The 6,413-nt window shown below is 37.3% G+C and overlaps 1 long non-coding RNA gene across 1 annotated transcript; it reads left to right on the forward strand.

Annotated features, from left to right (window-relative positions):
- Nucleotides 1–5,235: 5,235 nt before the first annotated feature.
- On the forward strand, nt 5,236–5,611 carry LOC116787618. The gene is made up of 2 exons (XR_004357348.1): nt 5,236–5,358; nt 5,459–5,611. It is a non-coding gene; the product is annotated as an uncharacterized LOC116787618 (long non-coding RNA).
- Nucleotides 5,612–6,413: the final 802 nt, after the last annotated feature.

Genomic DNA, 6,413 nt, shown 5'->3' on the forward strand with positions numbered 1-6,413 from the left:
CTAGATACCAATCCACTTTGCATAATAATAGGAACAGTCAAAAGAAGTTGCATGTTACGTGCAGCTGCTGGCAGGACTGGAAGGCTTCTGGTGATCCCTTAGATGTCCAAAAGTCTAATCATGCCCCCTTTCTTGCTCTACCCTTGATAGCCCACAGCAGGATGTTGCTTGCCTTGATGGGGCAAGAGCACCTGGGGCTGAGGATATTCCCCAGTGGTCAGGTCTGCATATATATTAGATTGTTTTGCAGCTATTAGTCATAAATAATAATTTTGCTTATCATCTTACCTCTTTATCTCTGCAAAGTTGATTTGATGATTTGTGGTTTTAACAATCACTGAACTTTTGTCAGTGTCATTCCTTAATATTTTTGCCTTTTGTTTTTGGAAGCTGATGTATGTTATTTTACTTGCACAATGTTCAGTTTCTGTCCAACTTTCCTTTACAATACCAATCTACTAATTTTAAAACAAACATTTTCCAGATGCTGTACAGTCCGACATATATTAGTGGTAAATTAAAAATTGTGGTCTGCGAAGCAAACTTATTTGTCAATAAAAGTGCCCAAGATTTCTTAAACCTTGTTTATTTTTATATCTCAACACCTGATACACATGGCAGTGAAGAGTATCCGCTGAGGATATTTTAAACAGGCTGGATATTAAAAAACCCCACTTTTAAAATAATTTAAAAAGGAGAAGATCTTTTAGCTTTAAAAAGGCAGTTATAGTAAAAATTCTGCTGTCTGGTAGGTTCCTCTACAAACACAGAATAAATACATTGCAGTCTCAAACTGTTTGGTGCTTCATTAGAAATTAGAAAATCAGAAAGCAATGTATATACCTATGCAAAATAGTTCCTCGGTTCCTGGTTTCTTATTCAGAAGTAATCATTTTAGGTCAAGGATACTGGAGCAGACCCACATGGATGGCTGGAAGAGTCACTTCCAGGCATTTAATTTAGTCTTTTGGTGGAAGGCCTCAGATTCTGTCATCTTCAGTTGTGGCAAATGTGGAAACTTGGGTGCAAATTTCAGATTGCTGTCCTAAATTCTAAAAATTCCCAGAGTGGGATAAAACTAGGTACCATGAGAGGGCTGAAGAACCAGCAAGCTGATGCACCCAAACCATCCTTCCTCAAATGCTGAATAATTTGAACCCACAGCTTTTACATCATAAAAGAGACCAATGGTATCAGGCTCTAAGATGCCTTCTCTTCCTGACAGACTGTATAGCCAACAGATAAAAATCCCTGAGCCCCAAAAAGACAGTTTTAAGCACATAGAATGGGCAGTTAGCTGTGAGGGGAAGCTCTGGGGCTGGCAGCTGAGACCACAGTCACACATTTGCCCTCTCACAGTGGGACCCCCTCCAAGGTATGGGGAGAGACTGTCACCCTGGGAATCTGAGGGTGAGAATCTCTTGCTGTAGCTGGATTGTGGTCTCATACCCCATAGAGACATATAAGCACAGTGACATTCAGAGATCCCTAAAATGGGAATCAATCTGAACAATCTGGGAGAGTAATTTAATATTTCCAGAACTAAGCAGGCAGTCAGATTTTTCTTTGAATTTAGCTCTTTAGGTAAATAATCATGAAAAAGAGTTCAAAAGCCTATGTTAAAATTCAGATGCTGGACCTTCAGGCCAGGTTGTTTTCTTTAAAAGGAAAACAAAATCCTTCTATTAAAAGTGGGATTTAAAACAATGTTCACTGTGATTCAACAGGCTAAGAGGCTTAACCTTTACAGTACACAGAGCATCACTAAGTTGTTCTTCACCCCGGACATTGTAATTCATGCTATATGATGTCCATCTTCACGTGTGCGTATCATGAGCGTAGATAGCAAAGCAAACATATGTACTAAAGCTACACGACATAAGCATTCCAGGTTAAGTAAGCCTGGAATAACTAAGCCACAAGCATTTGATAGTTTTGACTATTTGGCTCAGCAGAAGTAAACAGTGTTAAAGTCTCTTGTTTCTTGTAGCACTTGCTCAAATGCATAACAAATGGGAAAAGCATTTTCTGCTCTTCTAGATGATTTCTCTGAATAATTGTCCCTTTATGTTGTCTTGAAAAGTTCTGCCTCTTATTGCAAAGAAATAAAAGGAATAAGAAAATAAATGATAAGGGCAAGGGAGCAGGGAAGAAGGAAAGGAAGGGATAGAGGAAGGGAAAGAGAGAGAGAGAGAGACAAGCTAACCCGCAATCTGCAGTTCTAAGTCTCACCTTTCAAAACTGGTAAAGATCCACGTACAAACCTGACAACTTCTAATGACATTCTTCAAGGATTTGAAAAGTTCAGTTTGCATAATACAGAAAATCATGTGGTGCCTAGTTCTTTCTTTAGATGCTATTATAATGCATCAGAGGAGAAGGAAATGGATGGCATAGATAGTACCATAATTTTCCCCATTCACACTGAAAGCAGATGGAGTTTTGCACCCATTAAGAACAATTCTTCAATTTGAATGAGCCTTTAACCCTTTCCTGATTACACTGCATATTTTCAGTGTAGCAATTATTGAATACATGTCTTAGTATCTCACGGGTGATAATTTTGAACACCACTTTTGAAATTCTTAGGTGTGGAGGAGCCTTTATGTAATAGTGGAATATGACTAAGGCTTTATAATTAAAGCTGAACTTCCAGTGCCCTCTTGCAGTCACTTATCCCTTTATTCTTCAGTTGCATTGCACTTCCAGAATGATTTCACAGACTACATGGAAAAACCTTTTCTGCTTCTGCTAGGCATATGTGATTGGATTAAATCACAGGAAATCTAAATCCCCTCCTAGCTAATCAAAGATGGAAACTTCCATCTGTTCTGATTCTCCTTCAAAGGCAGTAAAGCACAGCAGTGGACAGCTAATCTTGGTCCAGCCAAACAAGTCTTTTGTCTTGCACTGACACGTGGGAGCACAGCTCTTGGGATTGCTCTGGAGGTTGTCTTCTGACAGCACACACAAGTACAAGCAGCTTGCAGTCCAAGGAGGCATCCTCAACTTGGTTCAGCTTCTACTACAACCTCCAGAATGACTATCCTCTCAGCACATCTTGGGTCTTCTTCTTTGTCCACATGTGGGAGATGTCAAGCTACTTCTGATTCAAAACCACTGGGGTGTTTTCCTGACAAGTAAACAGTATTAACAGAAAAGCAAAAAATGCCAAAAGAAAACAATAGTACTAATTACTGCTAGCTACTGTATTGTGTAGTAAAATTGTGAGTCTCTTTCAGGTTAGCAAAGCAAGTGAAAGTAAAAAACCTTTTCAGAAACTAGTGACCGGCAACAATAACGGAAGTTTTGAGCTATTTAGCAGTGGATGAGTGCCATAGAAAATCCCAGTCATTTTACTCATAAGAATAGTTGTAAGCCCTTGCAGCGTGATTATCCAAGGCTGTGAGCCACATCCTGCTGAAATCCATTTGTAAATAAAATTCATACATAAATAAAATCACATCACTTGATTATGGTTGCAAATTAATAGAACTGTTTCCCAAGATATGTGCTCCCCCAGGGTAAAAGGATGCCTCCCAGCAAGACCAAGCAATAAATTGCCAACATTATATTGAATTCTATCTTAATTATGAAAATAGCTAAAGACTGATTGCAATGAGGAACTGGTTTGGGCTTTTTCATATTTTCCTGTGGCTACCAATACCTCTAAGACTAGCAATAGCAAAATATTTCTGTAGTTACTTATTACTACACATTCAAAGGGGAAATACTTTTTGTAATTTTGATTATAGCCAAGAAAGTAAGGAACTTGTATTAACCATACTTGTAAATGCAAAAAGCATGGTAAAATAATTCAATGATTTGAATTTGGTTAACATATTAGCATTTGCAGGTGATAATACTTTTATTAACTTCAGGAGATACTACTCCAGCTAGAAAGAAATAGCTAGTTAGAAAAGAGAACTTCATTCAGATGAGGTACTTACATTCAATTCACCTGTGAAAAAAAAGAAACGAATCCCTGAATTTATTAACGTTTAATATTTTACATTAAGTTCTGTGGTTTTGTTTTTGCTTCACATATGACAACCATGTGGTACAGGCTATGGCTTTTCTTTATCTGCTTTCTTTCTTATTGGGCCACCTATGATAAAGGAATCTTGCTAAAATGGAAATAGAATAAATATTCTCAGTGTGAAGAGACATCTAAATGGGCTTTTTGTCATTTCATGTTTTTCTGCTTCAGGATGCACAAAATTATTGAACTAAATATTCAGGAGCATGTTGGAATTTCTTTCAACAACTGAGCAGAAACTTAAAGGTATCTACCTAGGGTGTAATGGAGCAGCAATTTTGTTTATTTTATTTCTAATAAGTGTCTGTATTTATCCATACTTTGCTGACTTCACAGAACCTTGATGAAGTGCTTCTAAGAAACAAGCAATGGTATTGAAATTATTTACGGAAACATTCACAGCACTATGATGAATACTAATCCATTTCAAGAATAAAGGTCACTAAATCTGTTAGGGTCCGTGAACTTTGCCTTGCTGTTATTTCCAATTCCTCTAGCTCATTTCCTTCTTATTTTTAAGAAAGGTAATATAATTTGACCTTGAATTTATTAATGGCTTATGTCGCTATTTAGACTATAGCTAGCAGTTAGATGAACACAAGGAAGATAATACTAAATAATCATACACACACTTTTGTTAATTTTAATTGCCTCAGCTAATTACAATGAAGTGAAGCTAATATGCAACATTACATATTCAGCTATAAATATATTTGCATCGGAAGCTGTTCAATGGATCTATGACAAAATAATAAATTATATTCATGCAGCAATATAAAAATCATCACTCAGCTTTCACTAGGAAAGAGTTTGTGTACAGACTTCCAGTGTAATGCTAAGAGAGGATCATAAGGTAGGAGATGGGGGCTCAACCTTCATGTGTTTTTTTTTATTTTTTCTGGCAGTACTACCACTATTGAAGATTATGGAATAAAAAAACTCTCACATTCTTCTAGGAGATTGCTGACATTCAAAAGAAGTTGCTCAGTATTATGTAATATTCAAGTTAGAATTAATATTTTCATCGCATCAAGGTGAAAACCAGAGAAAATGTGTGTTGAAATTGTCACCATATTCTTTTGTTAAATCTACGCATACTTACGTTGAGGCTGATGTCATAATACCATGTATTACCCAGTGTACCAATATCAAAGTCAGCTAAGGTTAACTGTCCCCCAGACTGAGATCTACCCACAGGTGAGAGAGCCTCTTTCTGAGACAGTAGAGGCCAGTGAAACCAGACATGATCCCTAGACCTCACAGTTTAAAGAAAGAAAACCTCAAATCCCTTTCAGTGTCTAAACCAAGGAATTTTGCAAGTTTCCCTAGTAGCTGGCTGTCTTTCCTAGGAGTTCAGTTTTCAGCTACTTTTTATAAAAACTATCTTCTCCTCTGTTTTGTCACTCTCCTTTTATCCAGAGAAAATGTTCAAGCACATGCACGAAGAGGAGGCAATTGCCTAGAGAGCCCTCAAGAGACTGGATTAGGTTTCACCTGATCTTGTACAGATGCCCACAAAACAATAGGAATGTTTTGTTGAATAAAAGTGCTACATAGCAAACAAATCCCAAATTTCTAGGAGTCCTAATGACTGTTTATTCAGTTACCATTACTTCTCTTTTGCCAGATGGCATCAGGGCAAATCCCTCACACATGTGCTAGCATGTGGAGATCAAAAGAGAGAGCTATGACTATTTAAGACACTGTCTTCTTGAAACATCCCTTGAAGATACAGCACCAAGAGAACCAGGCCATTGTAATGAAAAACATCTGAAAGGGTCTCATGCATGGCCAACTGCCAGATTTCTGTGAAAAAGTACAGTTTATTCAAAGAACATAGTTTAATGTAATAGTCCCATTTTGTGACAAATCAGTCTCTTTTTACCATATTAAGAATCACTGCTCTCTGGGAGTTTAAGACTGTGCTATTTTTCAGCCACTGAATGGAAGTACTATTAATGTGACTTACAGAACTTAAAGCCTAAAGGTGACTTCTGATCAGTCTGTCTTGTCTGCCCTTAAAGATTCTAGACATATGGTTTTGCCCTTTAATACACTTAATACCAACAACCCTTATCATCCATAGGTTAGATGGTGGGTGGAAAGAACATGGCTCTTTCATTGTTCTCTGTTCACCAAAGGAAAGATACTCTAAATTGTGAGTTTTACTGGGAATAAATGAAAATCCTCTGGTAGGGTGTATTCTTCTTGTTATTCTAGTCATTTGGGTTGAAGATGAATGAGAAAAGTATCTTTTTACTTCAAAAATAACTGGGGGGGGAGGGAAGCAACTGCTGGCATTTATGATAAGCAAATGACAGATGTGAAAATCTATTAACATGTTCCTAACAAGGTGGAAGAACTAAACATATAT

Source organism: Chiroxiphia lanceolata, chromosome 5 (assembly GCF_009829145.1).
Source record: "Chiroxiphia lanceolata isolate bChiLan1 chromosome 5, bChiLan1.pri, whole genome shotgun sequence".
Taxonomy (NCBI): Eukaryota; Metazoa; Chordata; class Aves; order Passeriformes; family Pipridae; genus Chiroxiphia; species Chiroxiphia lanceolata.